The following is a 25,248-nucleotide window of genomic DNA, read 5'->3' as shown; positions in this document are numbered from 1 at the left end:
CCTGGAAACGGCTTAATGCGTCATCGACTGGAAAAGCACCAAAAGTGTCAAAAAAATTCAGTCCATCAGTCAACTGCTCCAATCCAGTCTGAACTACTAGCACGCACACCACATATTTCAGACTGAATATGGGCGTGTTGACTTCCTCCGCGTTCTTGTTATACAGCCGATACGGGTACTCAAACACACACCAAAACGAAAAATGCCATTATCGAAGCAAAATATTCTCTTGTTTGAATTACATGTGCCTCTCCTAAAAATTACCCAAATTATATAGTTTAATCTCAATTTCTATAGCGCCTCGACATACGGTTATATTCAAACATGTTACTGCCATTGTGTTTGGGGGTAAATTTGGTACGTTTCGCAAAAGGACTGAATAGCGATAGGCGGTACTATTCGAAATTCGTGTTCGGCGGTAAAGCAGTAATAAGATCTCTCTGAGATTAAATTACAGGACTACTGTAAGTCCTTTAGCACTTCGTGATCACGATCCTAACAGTCGTGCACTGATAATTTCCAGGAATTAGTACCTGCTAAACAGACCTATGAAATGAAGTATTTTTGTAATTTGCGAAAATTACAGTGTCAATACGTGAAAGCCAAATCAGGAGCCTATTTCTTTGATTAGCTTAATTGGACTTAAGTGCTTCGCTCGTAGCCTCACGTTATGAAGAATACCAAAAATTGTTTCTGCAACTACTACTCGAATCGTGCGTGGGTTTTAGCATGATGATTCTTCCCACGATGCTCTAAATCATTAACTTATTGCTTTGCAAAACTTCAGTCGCAAAACGCGGATGTTTTGACCCCCGGCCCTGCTCGGCCTTAATATAAGGCGATATTTGCGGGAATCCTGATGTAAATCCTATTGGCGTGCAATTTACAGGCGAATAAAAAACTAAGAGATTCACTACCAACTTACGGGGAAAAAAATGAAACATCCTGTAGAATGAAAACAGGCAATTTTCTTATGATGCATATTTAATTGAATCGCTCTATTTTTTTCGTCCAACGCTTACGCGTACCAGCGCCTCTGGGACACCCTGTACGCCAGCGATACATGAATATAATGGGAAATTCGAACCGGAACTAACTAAATGCTCTAGAGTCGTCACTTGTTGCGAATTCTAAATCGGCGTTCCTAACCATGACCAAAACCAAGCAGGACCTCCTCCGTTTACAGAGATTTACTCGTGGCACCTGCACTGAAGACTACCTGAAAATTCACTCTTGAAAAAATGTTGTACGATAAATTCTCATATTACTTTTATTTCAATATAGCGTAGGCCCACCACGTACTCGCGTCACTTCCGGTTCCCTTCTAGGCAGAACATCCACCAAATTTCTGAAAAAGTCCCCTTACGGAATTTCCTCCCGTTCCTCCTTGGCCGCAATCGCTAATTAATTTAAGTATTGATACTGTTGCTCTCTGACCGATTCGACACGTAGTCGATCATGTTAAAATCCGGCGATCGCGGAGGCCAAATCCATGGCTCGACTTCGATCTAACTGTTTTCTTCTCAATTTTGTTTTAATTGGAACTAAGGACTTCGTCCACAGCGCCGAGTTATGGAGAGTGCCAGAAATCGTTGCTGCTGGTACTGTTCAAATCGCGCGCGGGTTGTACCATAGTGCTCCTTTCCACGATGCTCTAAATCATTAACCTATCGCGTTGCAAAATCCGAGTCCCACATTGTGGACGTTTCGACCTCCGGCCCTGCCTCACCTCACGATGAGGCATTAAGGCATTATTTGAAGTAATCCTGATGTAAATCCTAGTAGCGTATAATTTGCAGCAGCAACTGGGGTAACTTTTCTTTGTCATCCCCTCTTGGCTTTGACAGCTCCCATACAATTGTTTGTCACATGAAATGGTATACGCGTTGTTTCCTTCCGAACGTACGTCACAGCGGGACCCGTGACATCCGCTATTATGCCATTAGGAAGCTTTTAGAGGGTCCCTGTATGATGCGGTCTGCAATGTTTGTTATTTTAAATTATTTATTATTTTCGTTAATCCTCACCGATACAAAAAAAAAACGTTCCAGTGTCTGTTTACGGCAAAGTGGTGAAACGCCAAAATTGTCTGAAGGCAACAAATCACACCTGATGAGATTTTGGCGCCACGGAAAACAAAAGCGGCCCTTTTGTCTTACCCAATATTAATTGCCCTTTTCGCTAATTTTATTACCTTATTTCAAAGGAAGAGAGTTACTGGTGCCGCTCGGCAAATCTCATTTTCAATCGGCTGTAAACGATTCTTTTTAACGACCGAACCGACGTAACAGTGTAGCTTAACGATCTACCTTGCCCAAACAACATAAAACTTTTTCCTCTTCACCATTTATAACACCTTAAGAATGGGCTGGCACTAATTAGACCTGTCAGGTATTAAGGCTGGTCGGATTTAATTCGCTTGACCTCGGTAGGTATTGACTTTACGCAATTTTTTTGCCAAATGTTTATTTGATTGTTGCCTCGATACGTTAACGCTACAACGCAACTTCAGAGCTTCGTTGTAGTACCGTGTAGATACCTGAACAATATATTTGAACGAATTTGTTTATTTTTTTAATTTTTTATATTTTTTATATTTTTATTTTTTTATATTTTTATTTTTTTATATTTTTATTTTTTTATATTTTTATTTTTTTATATTTTTATTTTTTTATATTTTTATTATTTTTTATATTTTTATATTTTTATTGTTTTACTTTCGGTTCGCAAAAAGAACTACAGCACATTTCCATAAAGTTTCTTGTTTTTTTTTGTGCCAGTTTAGCGAACGGAATCGCATGCCGATAGATGGTGCTGCCTGCGCGTTAGGGAGCTAGCAAATATCGACATAACTTTGTCATCAGTACCGACAACTTCGATATTTTTAAGAATTCCCACGCTTTCAACCATTCTGCATCAAAAGAGATCCTGCAAGTAAACCTGCATATTCAGCAGTTTTCCAGATATTCTCAATTAAGTGACCTTATGCATTTTCAAACTTTTGTTAATATTACTTTCTTAAAGGGCCTTTTTTTATTTATAATTGCGACGTTTTTAAGGGAAAGTTAAAAGTGAAAAGAGACGAATATTTAACAATAAACATTTAAATTCTACCAACAGATAACTGCACAGTTTTTAAAAGAATCCCTGTATCTCTGTCCTCTCCAAAAATAAATATAATTTTAGAACTTTTCACACTCAGTGTGGAAAAAAAAATCTTATGTAAAATGCTAATAATCGTTTCGATAAACCGTACAAACAACGATAAGTAAGTGAGGACAATTTAGCTTTTTTAAATAACCAAAATACCCTATATCCATCACTGAAATCTTCATTAATTTACCGAGGACGCCCGAAGTTGGTTACATTGTGATTTTATTATTTAAGAATTCATGAGAATGAGTTTTCAAGTTGACGGTGTTGCCAATACCACGGAAATGTCACGAAAAAGCTGAAACTTCCTTATTTCGTTTATTACATAGATGTCAAATATATATACAATTTTACGTTTAGTATTTCCCAAATAAGCATATTAGGACCCCATATACCCAGCGGTGGTCCGTATACCTAAACAGTGCCCATTTCTTTTATTATAAAAAAATGAAAACTTCAAATACAAAAGTTGTAGCGTTTATCCTGTTTCTCTATAAAATGTTACCTAACTCGACATATGAATATCGCTAAATTAAAAAAGGACATGAAGCTGGTAAAGTTATAATGAAACACCCTGTACATTTTATAAAAATTGAATAAACCTTTATTTTCTTTTCATTTAAAAAATATTTGATATATTTATATTTAGTTTAGCCGTTTTAGCAGTATATGCATTTAAAAATCGGAATTATACAAAATGTTTAGTAGGTAGTGCAAGATCCTGAATAGGGTAATAGAGCAAATAATTTTGAATTGATTCAAAAATTTTTTAATATTTTTTGATTTAACCGTGGTTTCTTACAATTATTGTTATCCTTTTGCACTTTAATTGCACTATTTTTAACTTTCCTCCTTCTGCATAAGCAGTTTTACGGATTGAATGAAAAAAATCGTAATCCTAAATTACTGATGCGAATTCTAAATTACTAATGACGCTCGGTCCATTTGTTTATTTATGAAAATTGCAATTTAGAAAAATAATATAATCCAGATTTTTTAATTTTACATGCAAACATCGGGAAAATACCTAAACCAAATGTCAATGTTTTATACATTTTTAAAACCAGAAAGTAAAGTTCTGTCCAAAGTTTATAAAATATGCAGGGTATTCTATTATAAATTTACTTTTTTGACCTAGTAATATTCAGCGGTTGTGTTACGTAACATTTTCTGGCAATTTGAGATGAACCCCACAACTTTTGCATCTGTAGTTTCCAGATTTGTATATAACAAAAGTAGTGAGCGCTGTCAAAGCATACAGACGAACCCTGTACAATTTACGAGTGCCCGGTTAACGGCTTTACCCCGACAACTTCACCAGACTAGCCGTTTTACCGCAGTAATTTGCAATAAACAATTAAACTTAATAATTATGCAATTAGAGTAAATTATTACGAATGTCGTCAAATGTTGATTTGAGAAACTACCTGCGAACAAAACAAGAACCTGAACATCTCACAGTGAATAATCCCAAAACTCGTAACCCATGCTGACGCCCATCGGTTGACATGAAGGTGGGTAAGGAACACCCAATTGCCCAAACGATCATGGGCATAGAGCATTGCCGGCATATTTGTTTTCAAAGGTATAAGTCACAGACCCACCCGGAATATCATTATGCCATCAATTGTTCATTTATTCAAATGAGCTGAAGACCTTAACTTATGGTAATTCGTCGTCAATACCCACTTAGAAGGGAAACGGGTTTATTACGTAACTACCAAATATTTGTTTGTATTTCGAAGTGGCCCTAATCATGGAAGATAACGGAGAGTCCCAAGTCGGAGGGTGTGAATTATTTAAATCGTTTAAGAAAATGTTTTCCCAAATAAGTGAAATTAGGGCTCCGCAAGCGGCCATTCATGACCGTCATAGCATGACAGTCTCCATGCATTTCATTTGGCGCAACGAGGAAGCAGCTCAGGGCAGTTGTTATTAGGGCGGATCCATCGTGGCTCCATAAACGCACTCTACATATACATTACACAATGAAAATTAGAGTAATGAGCCGTTCCTGGTAGACCAGCCGCGGCCACTCAACCTCGGATGTGGTTTAGAACTCTTAATTTTCGGAGTCGATCATTATCATTAGGGTTTCGGTGTTGCAGTAAGTGATCGTTTCGGCATTAGTACCGTGACGTTTCAACGAATATATTTAGATAACCAACATGGAAACATGTGGATGTACTACAGGCTTTGGAGCTGCAAGGAATAATGCGGAAGTACAGGTTGCGGTCGTATTCACATCATCACGCCATGTATAAGTTTTCCTTTAAATGCCGCATCCAAAACACACAAAAAAAAACGCTGTTAATAAAGTTTTTCCCTAACAAGTGCGCGAAGTGACGCTTTATCGCATGCTGATTGCGGTTGGTTTCTATTATTGCTTATGCGAGCATGTGCGTGAACTTACGGTAAAGAGCTTCATCTCACGAACGTCAACGTCAAGTGCGTACAAAAATTTTGACATTGACACATGTCAGTGCGATTTGCATGTTGTAAAGCTAATTTACCGCACGCTCAGAATGTTTTTAATTTTATTTTGACAAAGCACACGTCACAACACAACTGAAAATTTAAAACCAATGTCTTTTTTTCAAGAACCACTCAGTATAATTCAGAAACAAATTTGTATTTTATCGATGGAATAGAAATGAGAATAACATATGTTGTGGCTTTAATACTGCATATTCTTTCCCGATTTAACCGACTTTGGAACTCTAATTGTTTTCGAGATTATCTCACTGAATGAAGATCAGGGGCGCTCTAAGGAAGGTTTAAAAATATAATCAAATCTGGGAAAAAACGTTCACTACTCTTTTTCTTTCAGTTGGAAAATTTCTAACGGTTCTGAGCGGCAATGTACGCCAGTGTAATTCATAAACTATAGAAGTAGAGTACAGGGTGTTCGGATTTAGAGTGTTTTGACAGGAGAATCCCATTTCCCAGCTAGATAGGGAAAAAATAGTATTTATGTCAAAAGCTCGATTTTTGAGAAAATATTATTGGCGACAAAGCATATTTCGATATCTCTACAGTTCACGGTGCTAGAGGGTGTTTTTCAAATTTCGGCCATTTTCAAAATTTATCATAATTCTTTTGTTTAGGATAATATTGAACTAAAACAAAAACATTCCTAAGGCACTTTTTCTATGTGGTTCCAGTGGCGCACTTAGCTTTTTGCTACAGCAAGCATGCTACTGCAATCACATCAAAAATTATCTTAAGAACGTTTTTGTTTCACTTCAATGTTACCCAAAACAAAAAACTATGAAGAATTTTTAAAATGGCCGAAATGTGAAAATACCTTCTAACGCCGTGGACTGTAAAAGTGTCAAAATACGGTTTGCTTCATTAATATTTTCTGATAAATTGAGCTTTTGACATGTATGCTGGTGTTTGTCTATGGGGGTAAATGGAATTTTCCCGTCAAAACACGCCCAATCCGAATACCCTGTACAGTAATTTTTGAAATACCTATCTTCGAGTACAGTTTTGTGGAATTTCCCCACAATATCGAGAGTGGTCAGATCTGGAGTGTCACCGGGTCGACCACTGCGGAGTTCGTCGTGGCAACTAGTACGCCCTCGTTTATATTCCGTCACCCACTCCGCTTTAATATTGGATGGATTAAGATCTTTCAAATTAAAATATTTAATTCGTACTGATTCACAAAATCTGTGAAAGCGTACATTAAAAACGGCTCCAAAACAAACACAAACCAACGTAGCACCCGCAAGCTTCCGAAATGAGCTTTTTGAGGTTAGGTCCTTGTAATATAGGCGAATTTACAACACAAAATCGCCATCTATATGTCAAGCCGGGTACTTCTGGGCATATCATCGCAAGCAGTGGAAAAAAGCTCTTGCATGCTCTAGTCATGAATTAACTAAATATGTTATAAAAGATTGTAAAACTGTAATCAGTTGATACTTAAATGCTTCTAGAGTTGTAAAAAGAGATACCACAAGAATATTGTATGAGGATATGAAAAATTAAACGGAACAGCGAGCTCCTATTCGGCATTATAGAACAATAAGCGTACACCGCATGTGGTTTAGCAGAAATACCATATAATTTACCTACTTTTTTTCCTGTACAATGCACAGCAAATAATAGGATTAAGACCTAATATTAATAATTAAGTAGAAACAAGTAGGATACACATAGGTTCGGTTCACACAGGCTTCAAGCATATACATCAGGGACACGTTCCGGAAAAAATCGTCAATTATGTAAGCCATTTTGTACCAGTAATGGTTGAAATCACCAGCGCGAATCAGCATTCAAAGAAAAATGCCATCTAATTACGACTCATATTTGCAAACCTACTAGTTGTAGACGAGTGCTCATTATCGCAATTTTATGTCCATGTACGTCCCCGAAAATAAATATTTTCCCATAGGCCCTTTGATGACTGAGAATAAATTTTCCATTCATTGGTTCTCAAATAGGCCGCTAACGTTGGTGCTAAATGTTCATTGAATCGGAGTCAATGCGGTGTGATGTTCCCTCTGGATAGAGCCCATATTTCTGTCCGGATGATTTCGAATAGAGACCCAGGCTAATTGACGTTTCTCACCCTCGAAATGAGACGTTTAAAAGGTTTTATTGACACTTCTTTTTTATTCTGACCGTAAAAAGGTCCTCCGACTTGTGTCTGATTTTTTCCTAGGAGGTGAACGACAATGGAGATGTTTTGCTGATTCATTTGAACTTTTATTGCGATGACTTGCGCATGTCGGTATTGTTCATAAATCATCAGAAATGTACATAAAAATGCTTTTTGCCAGGCCGTATTGATACGAATGATGAATTTACCATGGAACATTGACAGATATAGTGGGTGTAATTAATATACCTAATGGAATTTCGGAATCGTCAGTACGACACAAGTGGAATGGAAGCCTCGTTCGCTCAACTCGTATCTCGATCAATTCTTAAGGTCTAGCAAAGAATCGAGTAATTTGCAATGCTTTCAGAATTGATTTCAATCGAATGCTGAATAGTGAGCATGATACTATTCGCGTAAATCTCTCGATACAGTATTGCCGATTCATACTGAGGGATGTTGCTGGTAGCCACCTCCTGCCCCTGACTGCAAAATCGATATGTTAACTAAAAGGTTTAAACTGTATTGTAATTTTCTTTCCATCCTATCCGATTTCGACAGTTTCGTACATCTCGAGGGGACTAAAAGAAATCGGCAACGTCAACGGCAAGTCTGTGGGACCTGCGGGAATATGTCTTAGCTGCCCCATCTGCCGTGTCCTTCTTGGTGCACCTCGAACAAATCTTCGATCGTGAACTACAGGACTTGGTGGGAAGGGCCGGCCCACGGCCCAGAGCAATCAAGAGCCATGCAGATGGGAAAAGTATGAGGAATTGGGATAAAGTTACAAAATTTCAAGTTTAAGAATGTGATGCCGTCTTACATTCTCAAACGCTCCGATCGCCTTCGTCAGTATTCGGAAAAAACTTAAATTTTAGAAAAAATCTTTTTATGTGCGTATTTTGGTCCTTAGAGTTGCGACGATCTTCTTCACTGCTCGTTAATGTGGCTGAGAATGGATTTATAAACGAAGTCTCTCATAGTTCGCCATCACCAATAATCCGATGGGAAAAGATCCGTTGAACGTGCCGGCCACCGTCAGTATCCATTATTTGAAGTTGAATGCGATAGGAGATATTGAAAATGCGTTTTTAAGGCTGTTTGATGAGGTACGTTAATGTCTTTTGCCGTAACTTTCGTTGGAACCGACCGACTATTTTCTATCTGACAAAGAATCCAATTTATTTCCGTTAATTGCTTTTGATGACGTTTTAACAGTTTACTCGCCTCCTGCAACCTTTCCACTCAATTCGCATTCAGCACGTGAACACATCCGTTAGGCTTAGAAAATGCACCCAACTCGGCTAAATTTCTATGAGAAAATAAGAAGTAACGTAGAGCTAATTGTCTACACTTCTGGCATGTCTTGTTCATCCCCACTGGAAAAATGCATTTTATCGGTAAACTTGACTGCCATTCTGGTAAGGAAATGTGAAAATGCGAGGCAACTCCCGCGAGAAAACATAAAGTGATGATGGAGGCCGAAAATCGAAACGTCGGATTTTAATTTGACTTCGCCTCATTGTCGAAGAGGAAAAGTTGCAATGACGGATTGATCTTGCTGAATGAGTTGCGGATCAAATAAAAACGTTTTGCCAAAATTTCAGTTTTTTAAGACCTTCGGAATTGCCGCAATCCTTCATATCTCGAAAAGGAGCATTTTTGAAGTGCACATTCCGCAACTTGACCAATCTCGTGTCTCTATGGCTACCGATATTCCCATGGTTATGCTCCGGTCGAATCGAGCTGTTAATCTCCAACAGCTTCTTCAAATATTTTTTACCCGTAACGCCTCCGGAGTTTAAATTAGCGATATTGAAGATAACATACCATGGGGGTAATTGTAATTCAAATCTCCCTATTGAGATAATTCCATTCCACGGTTAAAACGCAGCGTGGCCTCATGGCGATTGATAAAATATGTATACTTTGTTTATTAAATTGACCTAAACATGCGTGTCTATACATACGTGTATGAAAGGAGAAATTAACGATACACATATTAAATAAAATGGTCGCAACCATGTATGAATATGTAATGCTGCAATATAATTATACTGCTTCGAACTCCGCCTCTCGATTGGGATTGGTGAAGTCCCCAGGTGGGGACCAGCAGCACCGTATGCATGCACGCAATCCTGCAGTCCTGCCTCGAAGTTGCTGCGGAAACTCATGGAAATGTCGAATTTTTTCTTTGCAAACATTTTCACCAGCCACCGTGTATGAAAGCGATATTACCCACCCAATGATGTCTCCTATTATTCGAGGAGCAAAGTTTAACAGGCCTAAGTTCGTAATGGAATCAAACAATGGCATGACGGAGTTTCAGTCGCATGACATTTGAGAAAATACGCTTTAGACATGAACATCTAGGTAACGTTAATCCAACCGTATAATTTACTTTACGATTCTCATAAATAAATTGTCGATAATTGGCAGGAGCTAGTTCATAATAAAGATGTATTTGTGCCTAATTATTAAAATTTCACGAACCTTCAGCCTTGTACTCTCATTAGGATTTAACATAAAAACAAAACGATATGGATTCCGAAGGTGGTATTCAATATCGCAATTCTAAAATTATCGCCCTCAAGTTCGCTGGCGAGTTTGACATGCAGATTGGAAACGAGGAAGGATGAAGAAAAGCTTTTTTGGCGCATCGATCTACAAGAATCGACGAAAGCTCCCCTCCGTCTACGAACTCTATGCATTCCGAGGCTACATAGTTGGGTTGCTGTGAGTTTGCTACAACGATCCTCAAAAATTTGATAGAACTCCCATTTCACAAATCGCATGTGTTTCTGAGAGTACGCACGAAGATACTTTCAGAAGAGCCCGATTTAACACATAAAATTTAGGAAAATGTTACGTTATTTCTCAACATAGTCTCCTTTGAGATTGACACACTTTCCCCAGCGACGTTCTACAGCCTCTACACCCCGTTTACAGTGAGGAGCATCGAGGTTTAAAATAGGCATCAACCGTAGGCTCCACCTCTTCATTATTAACAAATCTTTTCTCTCCGTTTATTCAAGTTCGGGAATGGAAAATAATCCGAGAGGGCCAAATCCGGCAAATAGGAGGGGCCAGGAAAAAGTCCGAACCCAAGTTGATTGAATCCGACGATCGTGATGACAGAAGTCTGGACTGGTGCGTTGTCTCGATGAAACCGGACTTTCTATTTCGCCAAATGCGGTCGCTTTTTGCCCATTTTTTTGCCCAACTGTAAATTTGCATAATAGTCTCTGTTTATTGTTTTTCCTCTAGGGAGAGAGTCAGTAAAAATTATCCCACATGCATCTTAAAAAAAAATAAATTGACGCTACCACCTTTGCTGCAGATGGAACGGTTTTCGCCGTCTTCCGAGCCAGTCCTCCCCTTCGAGTCCATTGTTTTGACTGCTCTTTCGTCTTAGGTGGGAAATCACAGAACCATGTTCGACCCGCTGTTATGAATCGACCTAAAAATTCGGTTTTATTGCTGCTAAACTTTGGCAGACCCGCCAATGAAACCGCCTCACGGCGCTGTTTTTGTTCAATTGTGAGTAATCGCGGCACCCATCTTACGCACAGCTTTGTCATGTTCAAAATTGTTCGATCTAAATGCGATACACTGCAAATTACTCTGCAAGTGCTTTTTGAAATTTCTATATTCCAGCACAGTTTTGTGAATTTCCGCCACAATATCTGGGGTGGTCAGATCTGGAATGTCACCGGGCCGACCACTGCGGGGTTTCTCTTGGCAGCTCGTGCGGCGTTTAAACTCCTCCACCCAATATTTTACGGTTGCTAACGAAGGACCAGATTCCCCCCGAGTAAAATTTAACTCCGCTTTGATGTTGGATAGACTAAGACTTTTCAAATGAAAGTATTGAATTACGTGTCGCTGACCATGTTCACAAATCTCTTACAGTGTTCACTAAAAACGGTTCCAAAAGAAAACACACAAGTCAACGTACCCCCCTCAAACTTTAGACATAAGCTTTTTGAGGTTATGTCCTTGTACTACAGCCAAACTTTTAACAAAAAAAGGTGCCATCTGTACGTCAGCTCGGGTACTACTGCAACCATGCCCTTACTTGATTGGACACAATTAAATGCTATACAGTATTATTCAAGTCACAATGGATATTGTTTTTGGAATAACAAATTGCAGAAAATAATTGATAACAAATTTCGCACATACTTAAAATGGTATGGAAGCGGCGTCTTTTTCTATGGGAATTGATAATTCACCGCTTTCCGTTGCTCCATCATTCGCATAAATATTTTCTTTCAATTATCTCCAAAACGGTTAGATATACGAGGGTTTTTGTAAAATAGCCACTTATTGCAGAATCGGAGTATCAGACTTAGAAACGTTGAAGTTATCGGCCGCCATAAAAAATTCGGCGGACTTTTGGTACCTTGTCAAGTCAAGCAACTTTTTTGTAGGATATGTTTAGCTGAGTCGCTCTATTCTCTTATCCGCCACTGCTCTATGCTCATCTGTACAAATGTTTCTAGGGCGCTTTGTATGTGGAGCCCAAAAAGTTATGTTAACTTACAAAATTTCAGTAATTTATCTCGATACGTTTCGAATCACAATTGAAAATAGTTTCCCAAACAGAACAACAACTTGTGTGGTCCTGTTTTGAGGACCAAATACGTGGTTAAGTTATGTAAACAGGACGTCCCAAAAACATACAAATGTATAGGTCAGTTAGAACAAATTCAGTGCCGTTTGCGTGAAATTTAGCAAAACTACGTTTAACGCTAAACTAGAACTGAATTGACATCTTTGTGTGCAGAAGTATGCATTTAAGCGATGCTTCAGCTAAAACGGAGTTTATGGACCTTCAATTAACGTGGCGGTCAGTACCGTTTAGAGCGAAGCAGTTTTTAGAATATCTTTATAAATTTATTCATTAATAAATATATACGGGGCATTTCAAATTTGACCGTCATCTGGAAATCTAGAGAATAGGATCTGGAAAGCCAGAAGAGATGCGGAGAAGTGGAAATGGGGACAACATTGAGGAATTCGGCGTTTGACCAAATGCCGTTTTTGAAATTTGAATTTTCCGAGTACTTCCGAGGATACCCGAGAAAACCTAAAAATTAGGGATTACGTTCGTATTTTTTAGGGATATTTGACAAGGAAGCCTAAAAGCACAAGGACATCGGTAATGCTACTTTTTTTCAGCTACACAGTGGTGTCTCCAAATTTGCTATCTGACGTTTCGCCTTTCGGCTACCACCATCAGGTTTATTTTTTCTTATGGGCGCCACATGGGATTTTTCGATGGAAAAATAGCCGGATGGCAAATCTGAAAACGTTACCGTGTAGCTGAGAAAAACTAGCAATGAAAATATGCTCGCGGTTTGGAGCTGCTTCGTCAAATAACGCTAAAAAATATATAAGCAAAATTTCCAATTAATTTTTTATTATGTAGCTTGGGAAATTGTCGGAAAATTCAAATTTTGAAAACACAATTTGATCAAACGCTAAGTTACGCAATTTTGACCCTATTTAAACTTCTTCATGTCTCCTCCAGTTTCCGAAATTTCAATGATGAGGGTCGGATTTAAAACGCCCTGTATAGATTCCTCTGGATAATAATCGTTAGATTTCTACAAGGTGAACCTACCAGTTCTTTCCACCTTTGAATGCTCTTCTGGGATAATATTTTTTCCAAAATTTCCATAGAAGTGACAGTTACGCCATGCGCCTGCAAAAGACATTTTCCTAGGTAGTTCCAGGTTTCGATCATAATACGTGAGACCGATAATGTTCGTTATAGTTCACAATCAGGGCAAGCAACAAACCGGCAAAACATTGCCATACAACTCTTCCCGTGGAAATGACGTTTGAGAATCATATTCTCGGTCTCTGATTCTTACTTAGAACCGAGAATATAAGTTTCCTTGGATAACGTGTTAATGTACATTCTTGGTCAAGAAAATGTTACTTTGTCTCCTATTAAGATATTATTAGATACATTCCATGATTTCGACGGAAACCCCGTTTTTTCGACTTTATTTTGCTTCCATGGGATGTTTTTTCACAAACTTCGGGCATAGGAGTGAAGTGTAAGACCATCCTTAAAGGACTCAGTTTGAGACAGAGCTTAGGGAATACGTCCGTGTTTTCCGAAAGAGACTCATACCAGTTTTTTTTAATAAATTTTAATTAGTGCGAGCACCCTCATAGGTACCACCCGATAGATCTTTCTAGCAGCTAATTCATAAAACCAGCAGCATCTCCATTCCATCTAACCAATGATATTATGTAGTGTTCTTGCGTCGAGAAGCTGGTTTACCGAGTACCACTCTCATAAAGTAGTAATTTCATTGTTTCTCAAATTTCGTGTTATTCTTCTTAATTTCTTCGTGCAAGATTAATGTTATTAAATCATCTTCAAAATCGGATATACATAATTTAAGTCAGCAAGTAGTTCCATGCCAATGAGACCACACACACCCGCGAATACCCTGAACCCATTGTAGACGAATAAATCGATTTACGCCCGTGTGAATTTGCGTATATGACACATTGACAGGTTTACATGCCCACAATTAATTCGAAGGAAGTTCTTTCCCCCCATATGGTTATTTATTTGCCGATTCTTATTTACGAGCGCCCAACATGTAAATGGGTAGTAATAGAAATCGTATATGGTAATTATTTAGCGAACCCGTCCCATGCACTGATTACTGTTTTGACTTATCGATTCAACGTTGCGTATCCGCTATTAAAGTTGATCTTTAATTATCCGATATTTCCCTTAAGGCATTTTCAAGTGCCCAAAAACAAATTGGTTCGAATATACAGGATGTCAGTCAGCACTCAGCACCTCCCATCAGTTCTAATGATGCCGACGTGTGTCGTCGGATCAGTCCTCTCTGTGGGCGGTCTCACCCATGTCTGTCCATTTAGTTACACTTAAAAAAAATATATATTCTTTAGGCGCCGAAGTCGGCGTTTCACAGTACCACAATTTACATCATGACAAAAATACCAGAGATTTTGCACAGAACAAGAAGAGGTAAATTGCATGCAAGTTATGGGTGTGTTCAACGAACTCTTTATAGCTTAATTTTAAAATTTTTCGTTTTGATTAATAATAAGACCCTGCAGGTTTGCAGTAATTGCAGATCAGTTATGGAAAACTATAGCGTGAGTCAGTAGCATAACGGGTTATAATTGGGGTTTTAAAAATATTTTTTAGAAGCTCAACCAGTTATTTCGAAAGGTCTGGAATCTTTGGGTGTGCTGCAGTACGATGAAATAATACTTTATTTCATAATTATTTGACATTTTACTTGATAATTATTCATGAAACAGAAAGAAAAATATAACCGTAGAATAAAGTGATACGCAACGTGTCTCTGAACATAGTGCCACAACTTCAGCTACGTATGCTAGATTCCAAAATATGATAAAAACTTCATATAAAGATATATCGAAGGGGGCTTTGTTCATGTTATACAGGGAGTGAAAGGTTGATTTCTGAGGATGGTTTTTTATGAATATTTTCGAATTGTTTCAGATAAATTGATAAACTTTTCTATTTTATTATAAATTTTTATGCTCATTCTGAAGCTCTATGAAGAAGTTGCCACGTTTTTTCCAGAGGCGGTAATATGGAGGGATAGTCCTTAAAAATACGTAAATTTTATTAACGATTTTATACGAAAAATATTTAATTTGGACATTTTTGCATAAAAAAGGTTCTCTTCTTGAAATTCAAAACTTCCAAAAGTTTTCAAAAAAATTGAGAGTTAACAGATTGGCGAACAATACGTTTTATAGTTATATGTATTTTTCGTTTCATTCTGTATTTTTTGAGGCACCAATAAATCTAAATTTTATTATTGCACCTGATAAAAAATAAACATTACTTATTGATGTGTTAAAAATTATTAGTTTTATAATTGTTAATTATTTAATTTTTATTCCTATACATTTGCAACGTGTGTAGCTATTCTTTGTTTTTTTGGTCTATCTGTTGTCATTTGCATTGACGAACATTGGTGACGTTCTGGTATTATAAATCAAAACTGGACCTCGACTACAGCGAAAAGACAGCTTAAAGTACTTACTACATGGGTGAATTTAGTTTGGGTTAGTTGCAGATGCTTGAACGCCCAGGGGACGGAAGAAGAAATGGGGGGGAAATAAAAGACCATTTTAGCGCTATTTGGCAATTGACGCTGCAATGATGGTACCTTCGGGTAATTATCAATTACGTGATTCTCAAAAAAATTCACGAAAAAATGACCACATTGTGAAGAAACTGATGAATGGAGCATTAAGCAATTGCTTAGAACTTCCATACCAAAGAACAAAATATAACACAATGTCTATTCGAACCTTTAAATAATTTTTTGTTGTTGAAACCCTTAAGCCAGCTGTGCCACACCAGCCATAATTGTCGTCCATTGGCGCACGCGATCTCCTGGTGTGGTAATAGTACACGCGTAGGTCAAAGTGCCCCCCTGCCGTCTGCTAAATGCTTCTTAAGACGAAGAATAATCCTTAGTAATTGCTACGTATTAATTCAATTTTCCAGCACTTCCGGTGCTCACAATGTGAACCCTTTGAGAGGCCCGGATGCTGAGACCTATGGAGCGTCCAATTGCAGGGTTCGGGTCTGTAATTTGGCCACAAAGGATACTTTGTCGAATGTGACACGGGGTGGAGTAGCTTCCATAAAGAGGTAAAATGTTCAATGTCGCCCTGGCTGGTTGAGGGTGTATTACGATTTTTTAAAGTTATTTGGGTTAGGGGTCTGAATAAAAAGTTAAGTCACGGTTTTGCCATCTGTCGATTTCCGTTACTTCTGCCTAACTTTTTGATATGTCCTCGTTGGATCGCAACCTGCAGTTCCTACAGTTGGTGCCAGCATCACAGTTCACGTACGGAAACCAAGAAACTGGTCTTTGAACGTCTTCACACGAAAATGTGAACATTTTTTAACTTTTTTATTTGGAACGAAAGTTAATTTTATCGTGTGGAAAAAAATACGACGTACGAGCGAATCTTTTTATTTTTAACTGATTATGTATGTTCCTTTTACCTGTATATGAGGCTCGTCATTCTGATGTCAGTGATGTGTGATTAAAATGGACAGAAATAACATTATCAGCCAATATACATTTGGAATCCGAATGGAGAAGCCCATCTAGAGAAACAATAATGTACAGGATGTCGCGTTCAAAAAATCGTCGAAAAATAGCGCCCTTTCGCCATTTTTAAAATTCAAAGAAGGTTTTGAAAAGTGATGTGTTCGTCTTATATCGACTGATTTGGATACTATAAGAAACATACATACCTAAATTGACCAACTAGGATATGCAATTTGAAGTCATCACTTTGAAAGTATCTTTCAAAATCTTACAGAAACGAGTAGGAGAATGAGCCCTTAACTTGCGCAATACAGGAAACATACACATAATAACTTTTTTATGTAAGCTTCTAAAGCTCGCCCGATTAATTATAAATGTATTAATATTCATATGAAATGCACCACCCAGTAATGAAAATAATTAAGACTTGCAATTTTGGCAAAATAATCATTCATAATAGAATATCGTATGATCAGAGTTTTAGTAAAAACCAAAGAATGCCAATGGTTGTTTTTGTAAATGGCACTTTTTAACAGGATAATGCAAAGCCGGATACTGCGAACGTTGTTCGAAGGTATCTGGAAAAAATACAATTGGAAACGCTACCTTGGCCTGCACGTTCTCCGGATCTATCACCTATTGAACATGTTTGGGTCACGATGAGTCGTCGTCTTTGAAATTTACCGAGGTCTCTACACAAATGGTATGACCTACGACACCACCTTGAAGTAACATAGATGAAATACCCTTGAAGGACATTCATAATTTGTTGCAAAACGTGCAGTGAAACGTATAAGGTTGCATTGCTGTACGAGGCGATGTCACTCATTGTTAACTTGTTAATTAATAAATGTTGTTTTCTTTTTACTGAAACTCTGATCGATTGATAGTTTGTGATAAAACTACTTTGACAAAATTACAAGACCTAATTAGTATTATTAGTAGATGGTGCATTTCATATAAAAGTGCGCATGATGTACTTTTTAGGCAAATTAACTCGCAAGTTCTTTACCTGTCATGGGTTTTGACACTGCAGTTCAAGAGGCTCTCGTTCCATTAGACATTTTGCAAAATCATAAAAATGGGTATGCAAGTCCGGGTCTCGTAAGTTATGGAAGATTTTTCCACAATGGCTGGTCAATAAGGCTTTTATAAGACGAGACCGAAATTTTTCGAGTTATTAATAATAAAAATTTAAGAAATATCTAAAAGTAGAAAGTTTTCAAATGAACCTTGAAAAATTAGTTTTGAAATGCAATTTTTTACTCAAATCAATTGATTTCGATATAACTAACTTGGATATCACTTTCGGTCCCCGTGAGTCATGGAAGTCACTTTGGGGGACCGTTAGAAAAATGTGAATTATTCAAGCCTCAAGAACGACGGTACTCTAAAATCTGTTAAAATCCTCAGGAAAATAGGCATCACAGTGGCCCCGTGACTTGTCAGCTACAAGAGGTCCTCCAACTACGGCTCCTGGATAAAACTTTTATATAAAGCCAGTTTTGCGAGACTTCAAAATTCAAAATTTAATTGGGTTTCAGTGAGATTTCAAAAATTTTGATGATTTTGGATGCAGATATCGTCGGTATCGCTTTCGGCCGCTGAGAGTCCTGGTAAGCAGTTGGGGAGACTGTTAAAAAAAATTGAATTCTTTGAGCCTCAGCATGTCAGAGCTTGCCCTGACCATCTCTCTGTTCGGGCAGTCATGGAAGTTTGAAGTCAAGGACATTTCTGGGGTAATTTAAATTCCTCAAATTCCTCAGTTTCAATTCGATCTCTAAGCACCTACCTAGAAGGTACTCTTTAATTACACTGAATAACCTGAATCATCGAAACCAAACCTAAAATCGTCAAATTAATATTCAGAATCCAGTTTAAAGCTTCGGAAGATTGACCGTTTCCGATTCTAAATGATTATTATGTAATTACCGTCGTCTGCAGCCCAATGGTTCCACTTTTACATTAATATAAAATATTTGAAAAGTAGCTCTTCATCGATCCTGATACGTTATAATTTGAAGGGAATTTTGAATTTTAATAAGCTTTATTCCTCGCATGTTACACAAGAAAACACATATTCCAGTAGCAATTTATTCCTCAGTTATAAGAATTTAATTATATCGGCAGCTCGAATCTAACCGTCATTTGCCGTTAAATAATATAACATTATGAGCGTATTCGCAGCTGGAAATTACGGCAAATAAGTAATTGTTTCATAATTTTGATAGAGGGATAATCATTCCATGAACGCTATGCCAATTATCTATTTTTCCTCAAGGAAAAGTTAACAAAACCAGTGATTAAGTGGGAAGAAAAATTGATTTCCTTGATATTAATGGTGGCTAAGTGCTGAGGTCCGGTGAGTTTTTCAAATGACGATGTCACAAAAAGCACATGCACCCCCGACAGCAGCCCTTCTCACAAACCGCAATTGTTAACATTTACCAACGGGTCGATTTGCCACAAAAGTTCTCACTTCCGGAAATTCTACTGTGTGTCGACGAAACGGACACAATTTAACTATAATGTATCGATATTAGGTTACAACGTTACAATGCATTGAACAAACCTTTGTCAGGTTCTTTTGTCGTTAGTCATCGCAATAAAGATGTCTTGGAGGAGCCGACAGGAAGCGCCTTCTTTAACGACGTTTCGCTTTTAATCGCGATGGAGAAGAGAAAAGAAAAGCTCCTCAATCCATGACAATAACCAAAAAGCCGCCGAAAACTTGATTCAATATACCGATGTCCCATAAAGATTTTTAATGGAAAATTTCCCTATTCGCACGTGAGAAAATAGTCATTTTCAGCTCAAAAGATCATGAAATAAAAAAAAATTGTCCGGCAATATACCCGCCGTGGTGATAACCAGAAGTCATTTTTAAAAAATACGGAGTGTCCAAAAAATAACGTTGAAATATTATGATGGAAAGTAATTTTTTAAATCTCATAAACGTACCCCAAAAAATGCTTCATCGAGGAACTAGAACCCTTGAAGGGCGAACTCTGAAAATAGTTTCTCCGCAATAATTTCGCGCTAAAATTATAAAAAAATTCGGCGAAAAAAACTTTTTTTCAGTTAATAATCGCGAATTTTAATCAGGGGCGTCACATACAGGTGGCCCCCTAAGTCAATGTTGCCCTAACTTTGTGACGTTTTTTAATTTTTAAAATCAAATTGCTGAATCCAAAATATTTTTAAGTAAAAAAAGAATGGATATATGGAACATTTTTGGCCAATCCGTTCTCCAGATTTGACCCCTTTAGATTTTTTTTTGGTGCTTCAAAAGTGAGTTGTTGAAGCTTTTGAAACTATCACACCAAGTATATTACTTGACGTTTTAGCTGCAAACTTAGGACGATGTTATTTGTGCTTAGAAAATAATGGACATTTATTTGAACAATTTTTGTTATTTAGATCTGTGTGCATTATCAAATTACTCTTTTGAATAAGCAACATTTCTCCTGTTTAACCAAACCTCGATCTATTATCGTTTTCAAGATTAACACTCCGAAAATCCTTATCTTGGATGCACTATACTTAGCAAATTCAATTGTATAAAAAATTTTCACTTAAAAAATTTGTGATACTCTTTTGTTGTATACCTTTGTTTATGAAATCCTTTTGTGCATGGTTTTCAGGAGACCCTGTATATTTTATATCCAATTGATCTGTCGATTTGATGAGTGGCCCAGCAGGGATACTAAATTTGAACAAATCCCAGCTAAACCCCCTCTTTGGGGGGGCTGTTTTGCAAACAAGGGCGCGTGGCTAATGCATAATGCTTTCTGATTTTTATCGAACGAGTAGGTTGGACCATATTTTGATAACGCATTTACAGATAGAAAGTAGCATAAAATGAGGCATTGTGACGAGTGCCATAGGCCGGAAGGGTCCTTGCTAGCACGGGTCCCCGTTACGCCCCCCCAGCTGTATGTGTGCCATTGTCACTATCACCGAAGGTTTATAGTTAGTAAAAAGGCGGGAAGATGGTGTCATATTTTTGTATGGTTTGTATATAACCCAGGAAGTTAGTGGTAAAGCAGCAGTCAACAATTCGACAAAAAAAAAATACAATTTGCGACAATTTTACACGATTAGCAATGTATCGAAAAGATACTTAATAGTTTTTGAGATATTACACATAATCTGTTTAAAAGGACAAGGGTTATGTTTTAATTTTCATTCATATAGGTACTGAATCTCAAGAACTTACGATGGATAATCACCTCTTGATGGTAATAATCGTTGGTTCCATTATCATCATGAACATATACTGCAAAATGGAACAAAATATTTGAACCTCGAGTGGTTAACATGGAAGAAGTTTCTAATTCTTCGAATACGAAAATCATGGAAAGCGCAAATGATAGTTCCGAGAACGCAAAATTGCGTTTTTCATAAGTGACTAATAAAGTTAAAAAGACATTTTTTTTTTAATTTTTGAAAGTAAATTTGCTAACTTTTTTTCATACTTAATAGAAAAAGCTTTCCCTCATAGGAAAATTGATAGTTTTTGATGTCAAAATTTCAATTATTCCTCCCAAATTTTGACACGAGAAAATTCATTTAACTCAACCCCACTAGATGGGTCAAATGATTGTTAGAATCTAAAGGGTGATAGTTCTCACGGAACTATATAAAGAGCCCTGATACATAATTTCGATTTTTGTGATAGAACACCGAAGTTATACATGGTTTTATTTAAGTACGTAACTAAACATTAAGTGGTGGTTCTTTAAGTGATAAAAAAAAGTTTGACACTCTGTGTCTTGAAAAGGAACATTACCGGACATATGCTTATATAATCCTTTCATCTTAGAATTACCTCTTCAAGTTTAGCCGCGTACTTAAATTAAATTATTATTTTATTAGATAGGCTTTTTCCTGCCGATTTCAAAAGTGTAAAGTTTAATTGAAAATATCTGGAAAACGGTTAGAGATTTGAGTTTTTTTGCATAATACCTTGTTGATGTAAAGAGCTTAAAGTATCACAATTCGAAAAAATATCGAAGTTATCAACATTGATAAAAATATATTAACTACAAATATTGCGCTCTCTTAGAAACAATTTTTGAACGCCTGTACTTTTAATCCTATAAGGCATTCACGTTATAGAATTGTAATAATTATTTTGACACACTGTAGAATGGAAAAAAAAAACTTTATAATATGTATATATATATTAATATATACGCCGCTCCTCTATCAAGGAAGTTTAGCTGTATACCTCTATTATTTCCCTGTAGCTTTCAATGCCCATATACCATTGTTTCTAGGATACCATCTATAAAACTAAAATTTGTTCTTCCCTCATCGACCGGGTGGTCCGGTCTAGTGTTTGGGGCTAAACTGGCAGTGCTATCTTATCTGTTTGTGTTAAATGTTGATCTCTTACCACATGTGTTTGTACTCACTTCCCATACTTGAGCATCCATTAAAAAATGCAATTTTCCATATTTTTACCCAAAAATGACGGATATCGCTAACAATTTTACAGCATTTATCGAATTATTGGCTGGAGGGTCTCAACCAGCAAATGCCTTTCGTACTTCATAACTATAATTTGGACTGCCAGCAGCCTGCTGGTCGCAACATGGCCGTCATCATCCTATATGGAGATTACCAGGACTATAATACAGATAAACGTCGTGCACGAATCCATAAAATGCATTAAAATATCCGCGGACGCCTGCCCTTTCATTGGAAAATGTTTAAACTGGGTGTAGCCGACTATCTGGGAGCGACCATGGTCGTTTTGCATAAAAGCCCACCTAGCAATCATTTCATTTGATTATACTCTCCCATTGATCGGAAAAAAAGATGATCTACTAATGGAGAGATGCATAGTTGGAAGTTTATTGGAAAATATTTTTCTAGCATTTGCCATCACTGCAATTGCAGGGAATAATCACTTAAGATTTATTTGTGCCTACAATATCCTAAATACAGGAGCTTCATGTTAAAATGTGTCTTGAAAGTCTCATAAATTTAACTAAAAAAAGAAAAAAAAAATTTCTTCGAAAAAAAAAATTTAATACGGTTTTCCCTTCCTCCCTCCCAAAAAAATATTATTATTGAGGTGTATCATCACCTAAGACTTATTAAGATCTATAAACATAGTCAATTCATATTACAATATCTCGAAAATCTAACAAATATCACTAAAAAATTAAGTACTTTGTTAAAAAAAAGAACGTTAGAACATGTCATTTACATAGATACGAATAGTTATTGTTATTACAATTTAGCAATAAAAATTATTCACTAATTTGCGGAAAAAGTTCTTTGTGACAATTCTTATGTTCTTGACTTTTAATCTTAAGTAATTGTCGCACCCGAATTTCTGCTTCCAAACACTAGAGTCACCTACCACGACCACTACACATGCTGACAAAACGTCAAAGATGCACGGCGTTGATTGGAGGGAGCACCAAGGAAAGAACCTAACCTCGGTTTCCATGTTGTTTCCATATTTTTGAGTGCATTTTTCTTATTTAGGTGAAAGAAAATTAGTTTTTCTCATATAAATAAAATAAATTCAAGTAAGTATACATCAAAATTAACAAGTCTGTGATTAGATTTCATTAATATCGACTGCTGCACTTACTTTTTGATGGGTTAAATGTGAAAATATATTACTACTTCTACTCGTATGTACTAAAGTGTCATCTAAAACACCCGGTTCCAGATGCACCTTAACCATTCAACCATCTGCATTCAATAAGGTCCTCAGAACCCTATTTACATTAATTATGTACATATATAATCTCTTTTTAAAGTTAATTTTGGATTTAACGTACACATTACTATCTCCAACTATTGTCCACTCATTACTCAATATTACAACAGGAAGATTGAACTTGGCCAATTATTATATGTAAGCCAGGCATTTCCCAGTTATCGAAAAACTCATTATGTGAAGGTTTTTATTTAAGTTACATCATTCAAAGCTTCATTTTTTGCTTCATGCCTAGTATTAAACTTATACTCTCATTACCCCATTCATATACCCCATTCTTCAAATTAAATTTAAGGAAGTCATTTCTAATGTCAAATTGAACCACGAATAAATGAATTGCACACAACTTAATATGTAGTATTGAATGTGTAAGAATATCGACTTCAAGAAGAATTCAAGCTTTAAGCTCTCACTCTTACCATAGACTAGCCCCTGAAATATGCTCTAGATGAATAATATTAGGCAATACCCATATAGAATTTTATATATGGTGGCCCTTTTTTTATCAGTTTTGTGGGATAAAGAGTGAATGAAAAAGGTTAGCTAGGTTTAGCAAGTGTTACAAGCTCTACTTTTGAACTTAGTCTATTTGTTCAAAAAAAAGTGCTATCTTTATTCAAACACATTGGTAAACATGAGGTGGTTTTATATAAAGATTAAGAATATAGTTAAAAAGCTTGATGAGCTGTGTACAAAGGCCAAGCTAGTAAGTATTGATGAAAACTGGACCAGTTGTAAGCACAACAGAGTAAATCCTGGTTTGTTGATTCACATAGTACATCAGTAATATGAAATTAAGAAGTGGGTCATGTTCCTGTACATGTAGCAATTTATTAAACATGTATTACTGTTAGCATATTGTATTGTTAAGAAAGTTGGTCAATATTTAACTTTTAGTGATGGATACATAACATTTTTAGATAAAATTTTATAGTAATAGACAGATGAAAGCTGAGTGCACATTCTCTGATTGGATTTCTAAATGAGTGATGTATATACACATAGATAACTAGTAGCAAACTTATTGTAAGGTGTAGATCTTGTTTATTTATAGTATTTTTAATAACATTAATTACCAAAGATGTGATTTTAATAGAAGTTAATTATCAGCTTCTAAAATTAATTTAAGAATTGGATTTAATGTGGAATATATTTTATTGCTTAATCTTCAAATGTTCATGTATTAATAAAATTTTTCATGGCTGTGATAAACTGGTATGAAAATATGGTATAGATTTATTACACATCAGTTCTGGACCTCCAAAAAATGCGATATTCAGTGATAGTGCCTAGAGTTTACTGCATTTCTACTTTGCTGATGTCTTATGTTGCCTAGGCATACTGCTGATTTTTTCTTGTTTTGAAAAACCACCCTAAAGTCGTGGCAGGCCGCAGCATGTATTTTGGGAGATTAATTAGACTGAAGAGAGAACGACAGAGAGGAACATGAAAACGTCTCACTTGAGATATATTTTCTTATGATTCATTCTTGTTTACAATCTAGTTTTTTTACCGCTCTCGTGCCGCATTTTCTGTAGGCGTAAATTTGGCTTTTTTATTTATTACTTTTTGGACGGTTAAGTCAGTTATTTAGAACATGTGTGGTTTTAATTTTTAAATAAAAAATA

At 36.6% G+C, this 25,248-nt stretch overlaps 1 protein-coding gene and 1 long non-coding RNA gene across 3 annotated transcripts in view; one reads left to right on the top strand and one right to left on the bottom strand.

The window, feature by feature from the left end:
• Positions 1 to 25,248, top strand: part of LOC136342786 (obg-like ATPase 1) — a 135,103-nt gene that overhangs the window by 96,927 nt on the left and 12,928 nt on the right. Inside the window, exon 1 of one of the 2 annotated variants that reach the window (XM_066288929.1) lies at positions 23,281 to 23,423. The exons of the other annotated variant lie outside the window; for it this stretch is intronic. The gene's annotated coding sequence lies outside the window, so the exon portion shown is untranslated. Of the gene's footprint in view, positions 1 to 23,280; positions 23,424 to 25,248 lie in introns of those variants that run through there. 2 annotated transcript variants of the gene reach the window in all.
• Positions 23,335 to 23,563, bottom strand: LOC136342798 (uncharacterized). The gene is made up of 2 exons (XR_010732688.1): positions 23,489 to 23,563; positions 23,335 to 23,370 (listed from the first exon to the last, which is right to left on the bottom strand). It is a non-coding gene; the product is annotated as an uncharacterized lncRNA (long non-coding RNA).

Source organism: Euwallacea fornicatus, chromosome 13, assembly GCF_040115645.1.
Source record: "Euwallacea fornicatus isolate EFF26 chromosome 13, ASM4011564v1, whole genome shotgun sequence".
Taxonomy (NCBI): domain Eukaryota; kingdom Metazoa; phylum Arthropoda; class Insecta; order Coleoptera; family Curculionidae; genus Euwallacea; species Euwallacea fornicatus.
This window is presented reverse-complemented; position numbering and strand designations above follow the sequence as displayed.